This window comes from Phoenix dactylifera, unplaced genomic scaffold (assembly GCF_009389715.1).
Source record: "Phoenix dactylifera cultivar Barhee BC4 unplaced genomic scaffold, palm_55x_up_171113_PBpolish2nd_filt_p 000332F, whole genome shotgun sequence".
NCBI lineage: Eukaryota > Viridiplantae > Streptophyta > Magnoliopsida > Arecales > Arecaceae > Phoenix > Phoenix dactylifera.
In genome coordinates, this window is record NW_024067795.1 from 367,546 (window position 1) to 385,371 (window position 17,826).

General features: G+C 36.4%; 1 non-coding gene across 1 annotated transcript; it reads left to right on the forward strand.

Moving 5' to 3' along the window:
- The first annotated feature begins 17,195 nt into the window (after positions 1–17,195).
- On the forward strand, positions 17,196–17,302 carry LOC120105644. Its single transcript, XR_005507993.1, has one exon. It is a non-coding gene; the product is annotated as a small nucleolar RNA R71 (small nucleolar RNA).
- Positions 17,303–17,826: the final 524 nt, after the last annotated feature.

The following is a 17,826-nucleotide window of genomic DNA, read 5'->3' on the forward strand; positions in this document are numbered from 1 at the left end:
CCCAAATATTTTTATATCATAAAAGAACTTTGAAGTCATTAAGAATTAATGATTCAACATGATCTTATGTTTTTTAAGTATATAAGTTTCGATCTTTATCTTATACTGGAAAAAGATTGCTCTCATGTTGTTGTATACTTAATGTATTAAAAAAAAAACGTTAAATAAAAAGATTTCATCTAGACTTGATTTGAAAACTATCTTTGGAATCTATATTTAGAGATCTCTTCTGGCTCGTATGTCTCATTTTTAAAGCCAAATGTTTCATGCTTGATTTTAATGATATTGATGTGAAGTAAAAGAACTTTAAAAGAATGGTATCAAATTTGATGTGATCTTATCATAATTTTGAAACTACCTTAATTGGCTCCGTTCTATACTCATTTTCTTGCCCTGACATTATTGCCTTAAGTCACATGATTCATATTCTTGCAATAATCTGACATGCATTGAATAAAATATTGTCTTGTGCTTAATGTTTCATTATTTTGCAACCTTTTTAATGTTGTCAAAAAGGAAGAGAAATATCTGAGTATATGCTCATAATGCTTTATGCCTTGAATTGAATATAAATCAGTTTAGATTGAAATATGTTGATTATGTTAAAGCTGATTAACTCTAAAGCATTATCATGAAGTGTGTTCTTAAAGTGTCTCCTAGATTATGTATTTGTTTTGACTTGTATTTGCTCTTTGTGGTAGTTTGTGCTTTTGGCATAGATGAAATACAATGCTTCTCTTAAGCTATGATCTTTGTGATTGTCATTACAATGCTATCCATTTCATTATTATTCATTCTTTTTGATGATGACAAAAAGGGGGAGAAAATATAAGAGAGAAACTAAAAGCAAATTCTATAAGAAAAACTGTATAGGAGAGAAAATATAATAGGAGAGAAAATATAAAAGATATATGTTGCGTACTTAAGGGGGAGACATGTATTATATACTTAAGGGGGAGACATGTGACAAAAAAAAAAAGAAGAAGAAGAAGAGAAAATCTAAATTCTGGCACATAATAATAGAGATTTTTCTTGCCTCGATACATGACTTGAAACTCTTGCCTTGATACAAAACTTTTGAAAATTTTGTTTGAATGAAATACAAGAGTAAGGGGGAGCAAAGCTAAAATTCATTTGGCATTTATTTGGATAAGATAGGGGGAGCTTTTAGTTCATTGATACAAGTTGCCCAAGGTGACAAGCCAGGAGGGGGGGGGGGGGGTGAATTGGTTTCTCTTAATTTTAACTATCTTACTTATGTTAATTGATGAGTTAGTGAAATAAACAAATCACAATACAAACCACAAGAAGTATAGTAGTTCGGTGCTCTCCTTAGCACCTACGTCCACTCCCCAAGCGACCCCTTGGGAATTCACTATAATCCCGCGGATTACAGTTGGATTGTTTTCCGGGCTCACAATCCAAAAATCTTTAACACTTTGGTTTTTCGGGTTCACCAAAAACCTATGTTGGTTTTACGGGCTTACCAACGAACCTTTACAATTGGTTTTACGGGTTCACCAATCAACCTATTCCGTTGGTTTTGCGGGCTAACCAACTAACCTTTACAAGGAGTTTAATAAACAAAGAAAGAAGATTTAAGCTCCTAGATGAGCAAATATAACAATATAATCTACAAAGAAGAGTTTAGAGAATAGTTATCGCTTGATGTGACTTCTCTCTTCTTTGTCAAGGATGCTTCACTCTTCAAGGGTGGATGGAGCTCTTAATGACTCTTTGAATCTGCTCAACCACTTTCTTTTGACTCTTGAATGAAGCACTTGAATGAAGAAGATTAGGGCACTTTCTCTTTCTTGTGTACACTTTGATATTCTTTGGAAAGGATGTTCTCTCTGACGAATAGTGCCACTTTAAATAGTTTTCTTCATCCATTGGACAAGCCCCAATGGTTAGAATTCAAAAACTAGCCGTTACTCACTGTTGGAAGGACAAAAAGTATTTCTGCAGAACTAGCCGTTATGCTTCTGCCCGTGTTTGGGTCGGCTCAACCTGCCCTTGGGTCGACCCAACTTTCACTTGGGTCGACTCAAACTTTCCTTGGGTCGACCCTCTCAGAACCACAGAAACTTGCAATTCAGCCTTCCTTCACTTGGGTCGACCCAACATTTCTTTGGGTCGACTCAAGGTTCAGTTGGGTCGACTCAACTTCTTCTTGGGTCGACCCTCTCAGGATTTCCAGAGAACCTTTTCTGTCATCTGTTCTGTCTTGCCTTTGGGTCGACCCACTCAGGGTTTGGGTCGACTCAAGCTTGGGTCGACTCAACTTTATCTTGGGTCGACCCTCTCAGTATTTCCAGAGAACTATTTTCTGAGTTGTTGAGAAGCTTGATGTTTAGGTCGACTCATGCTTTCCTTGGGTCGACCCAACTTACTGTTCATCTGTGCCATTTTTGCAGAAGTGTGCCAAATGCTTTCTTGATGTGCCGGGGTCGACCCAATCAACCTTGGGGTCGACTCAATCCACACTTTGCTGCATCTCAAGGTTAGATTCATCCAAATAAATAATGAAATGCATTTATACAAATATACTGAGAGTGACAGACTTATAAATGAAGTATCAATTTAACTTATAACATACTCTCGATTATTGCTTGTTAATCATCAAAATAACACTATCATCCTCAATCTCCCCCTTTTTGATGATTACAAAATATAGAGTATGAGCCTATTGATACTTATCTTAAGATTAGTTTTAACAGGGCTCAAGTTGCTGAATTTCAGCTTTTCAAATATGAGAGTGAAGTCTCCCCCTATATCATTCAAATATTTCCAATTTAACTTTTTGAATTGCTCCCCCTTTCATTTATATTTCATTAAAGATGAAACTCCAAAAATTCGAGATAAAGCATGAGTTTCAGGTTATGTATCGAGGTGTGAAAGGTGCGTGCCAAATTCTGAAATTCTATGTGCCAAATTCTTAAATTTAATAGAAATTTTAGATTTGATTATTCTCATTGTTACAAATTGCTCCCCCTAAAATGTATATGCTTTCTCATTATAATTTTCAATTTGTTTTACAAGTTATTTCTCTTTTCTTACACAACTTATTTCTCTTTCTTTACTTCTCCCCCTTTTTGTTATCATCAAATAGGTGCATGGGAATAGATACAATAAGTGACAAACATTCAAACTTCATTGATCAAAATAGGAACATTTTAGTACAATAATGCTAAAAACAAAAGCAAATACAATGTTCCTCAATCAAAGTTCAAAGTACATGATAAACATAAAATACATATGAGAACTAGATACCTATCCTAGTCTCTAAACAGAAATACTAATATCAGCCTAGGGAGTATCTAATGGCTGGGATCTAGTCCTCATCCTCCTAGTGTACGTGGCGAGGGGAGGTCGAGCCTGATGAGACTGAGTCTGCCGTGGAGCACGATGAGCTGGATGACTCTGTGCCAAAATCTCTGACTCAGCTGCCTGTGGCACAGATGGTCGATGAACCTCTCTCTCTCTTCGTAGAGCTCCTATCTGCTCTCTCAGATCACTGATCTCAGCAGTCATGACATCGAGTCTGCTCGTCAGCCTATCAGAGAAAATCCTCATCTGAGCTGATATAAGCTCAGTCATCCTACTCCAATACTCATCTGTGTCTCCCGCAGGAACAGATGACGAAGGTCCAGCCTCTGAAGGTGCAGTAGGATGATCCATATGTTCCTCATCCTCAGGGATAGGGTCTCCAATATCTGGTGCATCACCCTCTGGTGCATCACCCTGAATCCCTGCTCCAGTATGAACCCACTGCCCGTTCACTTTCTCATAGCCCATGCGTATAAGTGATCGTGCAGTGTATGTATCAGTATGAAGTAGCTGTCTGGAGATCTCCCCCTCGACAGATATGTCGTGCCGTCGGAAGATCAAGGTGAGTATCATACCATAAGGCAGAGATACTCTGGAGTTGCAGATCACCTTCCTCATCTGCCTCAGGATCATGGCCGGGAGATTCAGGGGAATACCCTGAATAATATGCTCCATCACTACTAGATCTCGCTCTGTGATGAGATCGAATCTCCCGCTCTTCGGAAATAAAATCCTATTTATGATACTGAGCAATAACCTCATTTCAGCAGAAAGAGAGCTAGCTATTACCTTCTCGAAAAAATCGAAGTTTTCATTTTCCATTATCAACTGTAGGGCTCTCATCTTATTTTCAGGCTTTTCTGGAGTGGCTCCTTCACATGGAAGATGAAGTAGCTCACTCAAACTCTCCTCGGAAACTCGAACCCTAACTCCTCAAACTTCCGAAATAAGCCCTCCCATTCCAGTTTTGCGGAAGGCATAGAATTTCCGAACAATCCGGGGTAGATCATCACATCTAGGGAGCAAAGATACTCCCAACCTTGCCTTTGGATCCATTCCCTCAAACGGAACCCTTCTTGATCAAAGAAATCGGAATGGATCCTTCTTCCCATTGTAACTGGTCTCCCCGCAAATCTTGCAAGTATTACTGAGGGGGAAGGAGGAGGAGGTGGCTCTGCACGTGCCTCATGTTGTGGAGACACTGTAGATGGTTCCGTAGCATGTCTTTCCTCATGTTGGATCCGTGAGACTCTTCCGGATCTCTTGGCTACGGCTCTTTTGGGTCCCATTTCTCCAAGATCTTAAAGTAATCTACTGTTTGGAGATGATTGGAGGAGTTTGGAGAGTGGGGAATAGGGTTTTCAGAAGAGGACAAGGGCAAACAGTGCCTTAAAAGAGCTCTCGGGTCCCCCTTTTAACAGTGGGGTCCCGACGTTGGGTCGACTCAAGAATTTTCTTGGGTCGACTCAACGTTGGGTCGACCCTATTCTGGGTTGGGTCGACCCAAGTTCAGAATTTTTTTTTTTATTCCTTTTTGCTTCTAAAAATTTTCTTGCTTCCAATCCTTATAAATTCTTTCTGGAACAATGATACATGAGTAGGAAATCTATAGATGACAAGTTTGACTCATGTTTCATGAGTTTTTAGAAATGGGAGGAATGTATCATGAGACAGCTTGCTCCCTTTTATATCTCTTCAATAAAAAGGATCACATATGCCTAATTCCCTCCTTAGTGTGCAGAATCTATCTTCACTCAAGGGTTTTGTGAATATGTCGGCTAATTGTTTTTCAGTGTATATATGCTCAATACATATGTTTCCATTTTGCACATGATCCCTAATAAAATGATATCGTATTTCTATGTGTTTGGCTTTAGAATGCTGAACCGGATTTTTAGTAAGATTGATGGCACTAGTATTATCACACTTAATAGGAATATTATCTAGCTTAACTCCATAGTCCTCTAGTTGTTGCTTAATCCATAGTACTTGAGCACAACAACTACCAGCAGCTATATATTCAGCTTCAGCTGTTGACAGTGCCACTGAATTCTGCTTTTTGCTAAACCATGATACTAAGTTGTTTCCTAAGAATTGACATGTACCACTAGTGCTCTTCCTATCTAATTTGCATCCAGCAAAATCAGCATCTGAGTATGCAAGCAAATCTAGACAGGAGTCTCTTGAGTACCATAATCCTATATTCGTAGTTCCTCTTAAATATCTAAGGATTCTTTTAACAGCACTTAGATGTGACTCCTTAGGATCTGATTGGTATCTAGCACATATTCCTACACTAAATACGATGTCTGGTCTACTAGCAGTAAGGTAGAGTAAGGATCCAATTAGTCCTCTATAAAGCTTAATATCAATACTCTTCCCTTTTTCATCTTTGTCTAGCTTACTAGTAGGATTCATTGGAGTACCTACTCCCTTATGATTTTCATTCCCAAACTTCTTTAGTATTTCCTTTGTATACTTAGTTTGATGAATGAAAATGCCTTCTTTAGTTTGTTTGATTTGTAATTCTAGAAAGAAACTTAGTTCTCCCATCAAACTCATTTCGAATTCTCCATGCATTAAATCAGAAAATTCTTTGCAAAGAGTATCATTTGTGGCACCAAAGATTATGTCATCTACATATATTTGTACCACTAATAGATTTTTGTCCTTTCTTTTGAGAAATAGTGTTTTATCTACATTTCCTCTATTAAAGTTATTATTAAGCAGAAATTTGCTTAATCGATCATACCAAGCCTTAGGTGCTTGCTTTAATCCATATAATGCCTTATGTAGTCTAAACACATGATTTGGCAATTCATGATTCTCAAAACCAGGAGGTTGCTCTACATATACTTCTTCCTCAATAAAACCATTTAAGAATGCACTTTTTACATCCATTTGATACAATTTGAAATCCATGAAACATGCAAATGCTAGAAGTAGTCTAATGGCCTCTAATCTAGCTACAGGAGCAAATGTTTCATCAAAATCTATTCCTTCTTCTTGATTGTATCCCTTAGCTACAAGTCTAGCTTTATTTCTTATAACTAATCCATTTTCATCTAATTTATTTCTAAAGATCCATTTTGTTCCAATTACTGAATTATGCTTTGGTCTTTCAGTTAATGTCCATACATTACTTCTTTTGAATTGATTTAATTCTTCTTGCATGGCATTTATCCAATTAGTATCTTTTTCAGCTTCTTCATAAGTCTTAGGTTCTAATTGTGAAACAAAAGCAAGATAATCATTTAAATTTCTAAGAGATGATCGAGTTCTTATCCCTTGAGATGGATCACCAATGATTAAGTCTTTAGGGTGTCCATATGCATACCTCCATTCCTTTGGCAAGTTTTGAGATTGTGGTGGCACGCAATCATCTCCCTTATCTTGAATTGGCACGTCATCAATATTCAACTTTTCAAAGTCGATAATTCCTGCATCATCATCAAGAATATTTTCTTTTCTAGCAGACTCACTATCAGACTCATTAAATATGATATTAACTGACTCTTCCACTACAAGAGTTCTTTTATTAAATACTCTGTATGCCCTGCTAGATGTGGAGTATCCTAAGAAGATACCTTCATCTGACTTGGCATCAAATTTACGTAAATTCTCCTTGCCATTGTTTAAAATGAAACATCTACATCCAAATACTCTAAGATATTTAGCAGTTGGTTTCTTATTTTTCCAAAGTTCATAAGGAGTTTTCTTGGTTATTGGTCGTATTAAAACCCGATTTAGAATATGGCAAGCAGTGCTTATAGCTTCAGCCCAAAAGTACTTTGGAAGATTTGACTCGCACAACATTGTGCGTGCCATTTCTGCCAATGTCCTATTTTTTCTTTCAACAACCCCAATTTGTTGAGGCATTCTAGGTGCTGAAAATTGATGTGAAATACCATTTTTATTGCAAAATTCTTCAAAGTGTTGATTTTCAAATTCAGTGCTATGATCACTTTGAATTGCTATTAAGGTGAGCTTCTTTTCATTTATGATATTATTATAAAGTTTCAAGAATTCTGAAAATGCTTCATTCTTATGTGCCAAAAATGAAACCCATGTATATCTTGAAAAATCATCCACAATAACTAGTCCATACTTCTTCCCTCCTAGACTCGCAGTTCTAGTGGGTCCAAATAAATCCATATGTATGAGTTCAAAAGGCCTAGTTGTTGATACTATATTCTTTGATTTGAAAGATGATTTAGTTTGTTTTCCTAATGAGCATGGTCCACAGATTTTGTCTTTTTCAAAAATCAGTTCTGGCACATCTTTTATTAATTCCTTCTTGACTAGTTTTGATATTAATTCCATACTAGCATGTCCTAGTCTACGATGCCAAAGCCAACTTGTTTCATTTTTCTTTTCTTCATTAGTAATTAAGCATAATCCATTTTTTTTGCCTAAGTCATGAAGATCTACCAAGTAAATATTTCTTTGCCTTTGTCCTACAAGTACAATGCTATTATCTTTAGGATTTGTGATTATGCATACTGATGCTTCAAATGTGACTTTAAATCCTTTATCACAAAATTGACTTATGCTAAGCAGGTTATGTTTCAAACCCTTAACTAATAAGACATTTTCTATAAAAATGGATGGAGTAATAAAAATTTTACCCTTTCCAATGATATGCCCTTTACCATTGTCTCCATAGGTTACTACTCCACCCTTCTTTGATTCCAAGGTGACAAATTGGTCTACGTCACCGGTCATGTGTCTTGAATAGCCGCTATCTAGATACCATCGTTTTTTCTCTTTATTAGCTGCAAGACATCCCTGCAATAAAGATCAAGAAAGAGCTTTAGGTACCCAAACTATGTTGGGTCCTTTAGGGTTAGTACTTGATGTTCCTTTTGGAACCCAAACTTTCTTGAATTTAATCTTATGATTATTACTCAATTTGTTTTGACTGGACTTTCTATAGTTACATTCATATGCTTTATGTCCTAATTTATTGCAGCAATGACAAGTAATATTTTCATTTTTAGCTTTAACAAAAATGTTCTTTAAGTATTTTTGTTTCCTATTTGTTTTATAACCTAATCCAGCCTTATCATATATAAAGCTTTTTGACTATCAAGAATCATATTTAATTTGGTTGAACTAAGTGTAAACTTATCTACTAAGGATTTATATTTTTCAGTATCTTCTTTTAACTTGACATTTTTAGCAAATAGATTCTTGGTTTTATTTGTGAGTTTCCTACTTAATGTTTCATAGTTATGAGATAGTTTTAACTTATCTTTGATAAGAGATTGATTTTCTTCTTTTAGAACTTTATTTTTATTGATTAGTTTTTTATGTTCTTCTATTAGTTCTAAAAATGCATCATGTAATTCATCAACAGTAAAATCACATTCAAGTTCAGAATCTACCTTATCGTCATTGGCCATATGACACATTTGGGCCGTCTCTTGATGATCTTCCTCTTCTTAACTTGACTCTTCACTTTCACTCCATTCAGCCATGAAGTTCTTCTTTTTCAGTTTTCTTGCCATCCATTTCAATTCAGGGCAATCTATCTTATAATGCCCGGATTTGTTACACTCATAACAAATAGGAGTTTCTTTTTTCTTTTCTTTGTCCTTACCCTTTTCTTTGCTTGAGCTACCTTTGAAGAAGGGTTTCTTTTTATGAAATCCATTTTTACCTCTCATAAACTTTCTGAATTTTCTTCCAAGCATAGCCATTCCTTCTTCATCCAATTCATCATCATCTGAATCTTCCGACTCAGTTTGTTGTTTAGAGGAGGTAGACTTTAGGGCAATGGGCTTTCTTCTCTTGACCTCATCTTCAGAATTTTGCCTCATGGTCAACTCATGGGTCATGAGTGATCCTAGAAGTTCCTCTAATTTCAGTGTGTTGAGGTCCTTAGCTTCCTGAATTGCAGTTACCTTAGCCTCCCAAACTCTTGGTAGAGACCTGAGAATTTTTCGCACCAATTCAGAGTTAGTATAAGACTTTCCTAAACTCTTAAGCCCATTTATAATTTCAGTAAAACGAGTAAACATATCAGTTATGGACTCAATGGATTCCATTTTAAACAATTCATACTTGTGTACTAATATGTTTATTTTTGACTCCTTAACTTGATTAGTCCCTTCATGAGTGACCTTAAGTTTGTCCCAAATTTCTTTTGCAGAGACGCAAGTAGATATTCTATTAAATTCACTTACATCTAATGAACAGTAAAGTACATTAATTGCTTTTGCATTTAACTATGCCAATCTTCTATCACTTTCATTCCAATCCATTTCTGGTTTGGGTATGATAGTGCCCTCTATATTAAGTGTGGGTGTGTGTGGTCCTCTAGTAATGATGTACCATAATTCATAGTCTAAAGCTTGAATGAATATCCTCATCCTAGCTTTCCAATATGTGTAGTTTGTGCCATTAAATAGAGGTGGTCTATTTGTGGATTGCCCCTCACTCATAGAACATCCCACTTGGGTTGTCATAATCTTTAACTCTTGATTGTGAGATCAATGAGTACTATTGGAGCACCTTGCTCTGATACCACTTATTGCCCAAGGTGACAAGCCCAGAGGGGGGGGGGGTGAATTGGTTTCTCTTAATTTTAACTATCTTACTTATGTTAATTGATGAGTTAGTGAAATAAACAAATCACAATACAAACCACAAGAAGTATAGTAGTTCGGTGCTCTCCTTAGCACCTACGTCCACTTCCCAAGCGACCCTTTGGAAATTCACTATAATTCCGCGGATTACAGTTGGATTGTTTTCCGGGCTCACAATCCAAAAATCTTTAACACTTTGGTTTTTCGGGTTCACCAAAAACCTATGTTGGTTTTACGGGCTCACCAACGAACCTTTACAATTGGTTTTACGGGTTCACCAATCAACCTATTCCGTTGGTTTTGCGGGCTAACCAACTAACCTTTACAAGGAGTTTAATAAACAAAGAAAGAAGATTTAAGCTCCTAGATGAGCAAATATAACAATATAATCTACAAAGAAGAGTTTAGAGAATAGTTATCGCTTGATGTGACTTCTCTCTTCTTTGTCAATGATGCTTCACTCTTCAAGGGTGGATGGAGCTCTTAATGATTCTTTGAATTTGCTCAACCACTTTCTTTTGACTCTTGAATGAAGCACTTGAATGAAGAAGATTAGGGCACTTTCTCTTTCTTGTGTACACTTTGATATTCTTTGGAAAGAATGTTCTCTCTGATGAATAGTGCCACTTTAAATAGTTTTCTTCATCCATTGGACAAGCCCCAATGGTTAGAATTCAAAAACTAGCCGTTACTCACTGTTGGAAGGATAAAAAGTACTTCTGCAGAACTAGCCGTTATGCTTCTGCCCGTGTTTGGATCGGCTAAACCTGTCCTTGGGTCGACCCAACTTTCACTTGGGTCGACTCAAACTTTTCTTGGGTCGACCCTCTCAGAACCACAGAAACTTGCAATTCAGCCTTCCTTCACTTGGGTCGACCCAACATTTCTTTGGGTCGACTCAAGGTTCAGTTGGGTCGACTCAACTTTTTCTTGGGTCCACCCCCCAACTAACTTATTGCTAGTCTCTAGCAATTTAGTGTGAAAATGATAAAATGAGGGTGCAAAATTATTGTTTATTTTATTAATATATATATATCAATATGCATGAATTAAAATAAATACTCACTTTCGTAGAGTATTACGATTGCACTTAGCACGTGCAACAAGCCGTTAAACCTCTAGGTTACCCCTAGTGGACGAGTGTTGTCTCGTGAGGGTTTGCAGTGATGTTACCCACAAACATCGTTTTTAAGTTAGAAAATACTTTAAAACATAGCAACCCTTAAGGCAAATGTAAATGTGACATCTCAGAATACCTATACCTCCACCACAATTGAGTACCCTTTGAGTTCTAGGTGCACTACTCAAATTCACAAGTATTAACTACCATTTGTTAGCTCCCGATCCACTAAATTTTCCGAATACCACATGTTATTTATCCAGAACGGTTCGCATATAGAAATGAAGCTATCAATCCCAACTAGACATTCCAGGTACACAGAGTTCTAAAACAATGAGTCAAACCAGTCATCCACATGTCACTTGGTTTAAGTTTAACTAACTTACTCATGTTTAATTTATTTTTATTTTTTATTTTTTTATTTATATATATATATATATATATTTTTTATATAGTGACTACAACAGTCCAACTCCATTAGGCTCTAGTAAGGTCCATGTAACGAGCTTTGGGTCAATGACTCTTGATCCAGTTGGCTCAAGGCATTAGGTGAAACACCCCTCGGACTTAATTACCTGAACCAGACTACGCCATGAGGCCAGACTAGTCACTTATTTCAGTCATTTTCACCTTTTTACGCGAACACTCGCTGCTTTGTAGGCAAGAGGCCCGGTTACTCAGTGAAGACAAACTGTATTATTTCTCTCTCTCTTTCTTTTTTTTTTTTATATATATATATATATATACATATGTAACGTGACTGTATTGTGACTATAGGTCAACCAAGGTCAGAACATAAGGCACCCAGGCGATCTAGCCGGGAATTTCAAACTCAATCTTTATGTGAAAACCAAATCATGAACTTTAAGACAAGGACACTCGTACTTCTCTTGCGAATAAGATCAACAAACAAGTAGGTAAAACAAGTAAACTCCTGAGGCCTTCCTATTGTCATTGAATACTTATGTGGGGATCTAGTAATAGGTCTCTGATAAATCATAATGCGCTCCTTGCCTTAATAGCTGCACATGTTTATTTGCTTAGAAAATTAAAGTGGTAATTAAATGCAACAAAATATATTTTTGTTATTATTATTACTATTATTATTATTTTTGTATTATTTTTTTATTTATAAATATATATATTTTTTAAATAGAGATTTTTTTTTAAATATATGACAATTGGTATGATATATAAAAAAAAAATATAGTAATCTCTCCCCCCAACTTAAATTGAACATTGTCCCCAATGTTTCAACATGAATGCATTAAATATGATTGTATGAAGGATAATAAGGCTGAAGGTTAGAATTTACCTGATAGAATGACTGCACATTGTTGTTGCTCACCAATTGTCATATGAAAGAAAGAAAAATTATGTACAAACAGAGGATCTCTAGCAGATATAGAGATCAATCCTGATAAACAGGATCTCCCAGATTGGTCGATTCAACTTCTGGGGTAAAGTTGTCCAAAAATAACTTCAAACGTTGGCCATTTACTTTAAAAATATTACCGGTGTTTGGATTCTCTATCTCAACGGTTCCATACGGATAAACAGTTTTAACTATAAATGGACCAGTCCACCTAGATCTCAATTTTTCTAGAAATAAATGAAGTCTTGAATTATACAATAGAACTTTCTGGGAAGGCTCAAATGTTTTCCTTATAATATTTCTATCATGAAAGACTTTCATTTTATGCTTATAAATTCGAGCATTCTCATATGCTTCATTCCTGATTTCCTCTAGTTCATTAAGTTGAAGTTTGCGTAGTGAACTAGCTTTATCCATATCAAAATTAAATCTCTTAATAGCCCAGTATGCCCTATGCTCCAATTCCACAGGCAAATGACACGGTTTACCAAAAATAAGACGGTACGGAGACATACCAATCGGAGTTTTAAAAGCAGTACGATAAGCCCAAAGTGCATCAGTTAAACGCAAAGACCAGTCTTTGCGATTTGGGTTAACCGTTTGTTCCAGAATATTCTTAATTGATCGATTTGATACTTCAACTTGTCCACTTGTCTCTGGATGATAAGGGGTGGCGACTTTATGGGTGATCCCATATTTTCGCATTAAAGCCTCAAAAGGCTTATTACAGAAGTGTGAACCCCCATCACTGATGATGGCTCGAGGCGTTCCAAATCTAGAAAGAATGTTTTCTTTTAAAAATTTTAAAACAGTTTTGTGGTCATTATGTTTGCAAGAAATTGCTTCAATCCATTTGGAGACATAATCTACAGCTACTAAGATGTACAAATTTCCGAATGAAGGAGGAAATGGGCCCATAAAATCTATTCCCCAACAATCAAATATTTCGATAATTAAAATTGGGTTGAGGGGCATCATATTCCTATGAGTTATCCCACCTAACTTTTGACAACGCTCGCAAGCTTTGCAAAAGTTATGGGAATCTTTAAACAAGGTGGGCCAATAGAAACCGCACTGTAAAATTTTTGCAGCCGTTTTCTTAGCAGAAAAATGACCACCGCAAGCTTCAGAATGACAAAAGGAAATGACACTAATAAATTCGTCATTAGGTACACATCTCCTAATAATTTGATCTGGGCAATATTTGAAAAGATAAGGATCATTCCAGAAAAAATTTTTTATTTCAGTCAAAAATTTTCTTTTGTCTTGTTTATTCCAATGACTTGGTAGTTCACCTGTGACTAGAAAATTTGCAATGTCTGCAAACCAGGGTGAAGATGTGATCTCAAACAGTTGCTCATCAGGAAAAGTGTCTTTTATGGGTGAATTGTCTAAGGAATCTGGAAAAGTGAGATGGGACAAGTGATCAGCTACTACATTCTCTACCCCCTTTTTATCTCTTATTTCTAGAAAAAATTCTTGGAGCAGAAGGATCCACCTAAGCAAACGCGCCTTAGCATCCTTTTTTGAAAGAAGGTACTTAAGGGCAGCATGGTCAGTGTAGATAATGATTTTGGATCCAATCAAGTAAGACCTAAATTTTTCTAGTGCAAATACTACGACGAGTAGTTCTTTTTCCGTAGTGGTGTAATTCATTTGTGCACTATTTAAAGTCTTACTTGCATAGTAAATAACATAAGGCTTTCTTTCTTTTCTTTGCCCTAGAACTACCCCAACTGCATATTCACTAACATCATACATAATTTCAAAAGGAAGTGACCAGTCAGGTGGTTGCATGATGGGAGCAGAGGTCAGCAAGCTTTTAAGTTTATCAAAAGCTCTTTGACATTCTTCAGACCACACAAATTGGGTTTCCTTTTGAAGGAGATTACATAAGGGTTTAGATATTGAGCTAAAATCTTTAATGAATCTCCTATAAAATCCTGCATGACCCAAAAATGAGCGTATATCTTTGATAGTTTTTGGGTTGGGTAAGTTAGCAATTAAATCAATTTTAGCCTTGTCTACTTCAATTCCTTCAGATGAAATGACATGCCCGAGAACAATTCCCCTAGTTACCATGAAATGGCACTTTTCCCAGTTTAAGATTAGATTCTTCTCCTCACACCGAATTAAGACTAGCCTTAAATAGTCTATACAGTTTTCAAAAGAGGAGCCGAAAACAGAAAAATCATCCATGAAGACTTCCAAAAAACGCTCAACCATGTCAGAAAAAATACTGAGCATGCATCTTTGGAAGGTTGCAGGAGCATTACATAATCCAAAAGGCATTCTCTTGTAAGCAAATGTGCCAAAAGGACATGTAAAAGTGGTCTTTTCCTGATCTTCAGGATCAATTGCAATTTGGTTGTAATCTGAATAGCCATCTAGGAAGCAATAATATTTATGACCCGCTAACCTTTCTAAAATTTGATCAATAAAAGGTAGAGGAAAATGATCCTTCCTAGTGACAGAATTAAGTTTCCTATAGTCAATGCATACACGCCAACTAGTGGGGACCCTAGTTGGAACTAATTCATTGTTGGCATTTTTGACTACAGTAACACCAGATTTTTTTGGGACCACTTGAGTTGGACTTACCCATTTACTATCTGAAATTGGGTAGATCATACCCGCATCCAGAAGTTTCAGAACTTCTGCTCTAACCACATCCTTCATGTTTGGGTTTAATCGACGTTGAGGTTGACGAGAAGGTTTGGCATCAGCTTCTAAGCGGATTCTATGAGTGCAAATTGAGGGACTAATTTCCTTGATATCAGCAATTGTCCACCCTATTGCTCCCTTATGCTCTTTGAGAATTTCTAATAATTTTAATTCCTGATTTTGTTCGAGTTGGGATGATATGATCACAGGAAAGGTCTCTTCTTGACCAAGGTATGCATACTTTAGCTCAGATGGTAAAGGTTTTAGCTCAAGTTTGGGTGCTTGAACACTAGATGGTAGAGGACTATTGTTGTGTGTGGGCAATTCTTCAAAACGAGATTTCCACCTATCTGTATCCAACAAAGGAGCTGAATCTAATATAGCACTGATTTCTCTAAAGTTTTGGTTGATATCTGTATTTCCGAAATGAGTGAGGCATGTTTCTAAAGGATCAGAAGAAAGAGATGGGACAAGAACATCTTCTACAATGGAGTCGATCAGATTAACTCCATGAATTTCATCATTTTCATTGTCATTATCGGGTTGTTTACAAATGTTAAATATATTAAAATCTATAGTCATATTCCCGAATGACATTTTCATTATTCCATTTCGACAGTTGATTAAAGCATTGGAAGTAGCTAGAAATGGGCGGCCTAGAATGACAGGTATTGGAGTGGTACAATTCATGACAGGCTGGGTATCTAATACTATGAAGTCGACTGGAAAATAGAATTTATCAACTTGGACAAGTACATCCTCGACTATTCCTCTTGGTATCTTTATAGATCGATCGGCAAGTTGGAGAGTAACCTTGGTGGGTTTTAATTCACCAAGTCCTAACTGTTCATAAACTGAATAGGGCAGTAAGTTAACACTAGCACCTAAATCCAGAAGGGCTCGTTGTATCCTGAAGTTTCCTATGATGCAAGATATGGTAGGACAACCAGGATCTTTATATTTAGGTGGGGTGTTGTGTTTGAGAATAGCACTCACCTGTTCAGTTAGAAAAGCTTTCTTTTGTACGTAAAGTTTTCGCTTTATAGTACACAGATCTTTTAAAAATTTGGCATAAGATGGGATCTGCTTAATGGCATCTAATAGAGGAATGTTAATCTTTACTTGTTTAAAGATTTCCAGAATTTCTTGATCAGGTATTCCCTTTTTAGCTGCAAGCAAGCGCTGAGGAAATGGAGCAACTATCTTGTGATGCAGTATTGGATCATTTTGTTCATTATCATCTTCATCATTCTTTTCAATAGATTTTTTAGGTTTGTCATCTTTTGTTGGAATTTCTTTGTAAATTATTTTTCCACTCCGAAGGGTTGTAACAGACTTAACTTGTTCAAATTTAGGTTGGGATGAACTTGCTTCATGGACCTCATGTTGACCCTTTGGGTTAGATTGAGGTTGGGCTGGAAATGTCCCTTTATCCCTAACATTGAGTTGAGCCTCAATTCTACCTACAGAATTTTTGAGTTCTTGAAGTGACTGCATGGTATTCTGATTTATCTGGGTCTGCCCTTGCATGAATGCCTGCAAAGTATCCTCAAGAGATCTCTTATGGGGTGGCACATAGGGTATGGAATTCCCTTGAGATTCATTGGCAGTGGGTCCATGTCTCCAACTAAAATTAGGATGGTTTCGCCAACTAGGATTATATGTTTCAGGAAATGGTCTCTTATAAGCATTTGTGAAATTCGCTTGATCATGCAACACTTCTTGGAAGGCGGGGATTGTAGGACAATCCTTGGTTAAGTGTGCATTACTCTCACAGATTTCACAAATACTTTCATCTATAGTAGGTGTCTTTCCTGTATTGGCTCTGCTTAATTCAATGGCTTCAACCTTCCTAGTTAGATTAGCAATCTTTAAATTTACATCATTTTCTTCTTTAACATGATACATTCCTCCTTTAGTATTAGTCGATTTTTGAGGTTTTTCGTTCTTATCTGTTGTATCCCAGGCCTGTGCATTTTCTGCCAACAGATCAAAATAGTCCCAGGCTTCCTCTGGTTCCTTATTCATAAATTCACCATTACACATCATTTCCACAAATTGTCTCATATTGGAGGTCAAACCATCATAAAAGAAACTGATGATTCTCCAAATTTCGTATCCATGATGTGGGCAAGCAAGGAGAAGGTCCTTAAATCTTTCCCAACACTGAAAAAATATTTCTCCATCTTTTTGTGCAAAGTTCATGATATTTCTTCTAAGTGTGTTTGTTTTATATGTTGGGAAGAATTTCTTTAAAAATTCTCTTGTCATTTCTTGCCAGGTAGCTATGGTCCGGGGCCTTAAGGAGTGTAACCATGACTTAGCTTTTTCCTTTAAAGAAAAAGGAAATAACTTAAGCTTAACTACCTCTTCAGTGACATCATTGAAATGAAGTGTTGAACATACTTCATCAAATTCTTTCAGATGCAAATAGGGACTTTCAGAATCAAGTCCGTGAAACTTTGGAAGTAATTGGATTATTCCTGGTTTCATGTCAAAAGCTCCCGCAGCAGTAGGAATAACCATACAGGATGGGGTACTGGTCCTAGCGGGTTGTAGATAATCACGAAGCGTTCTAATAGGTAAGTCATCCTGAAATTCATTATCTCCCTGATTACTACCATTATCTTCCATTTGATTATTTGAATTTTGAATAATTAAATTTTTATCTTTTGATTCAACTCGAAATAATCTATTCGTTTTATCTCTTTGCCACAACCGCATATACTAAGTTTTTTTTTTAATTA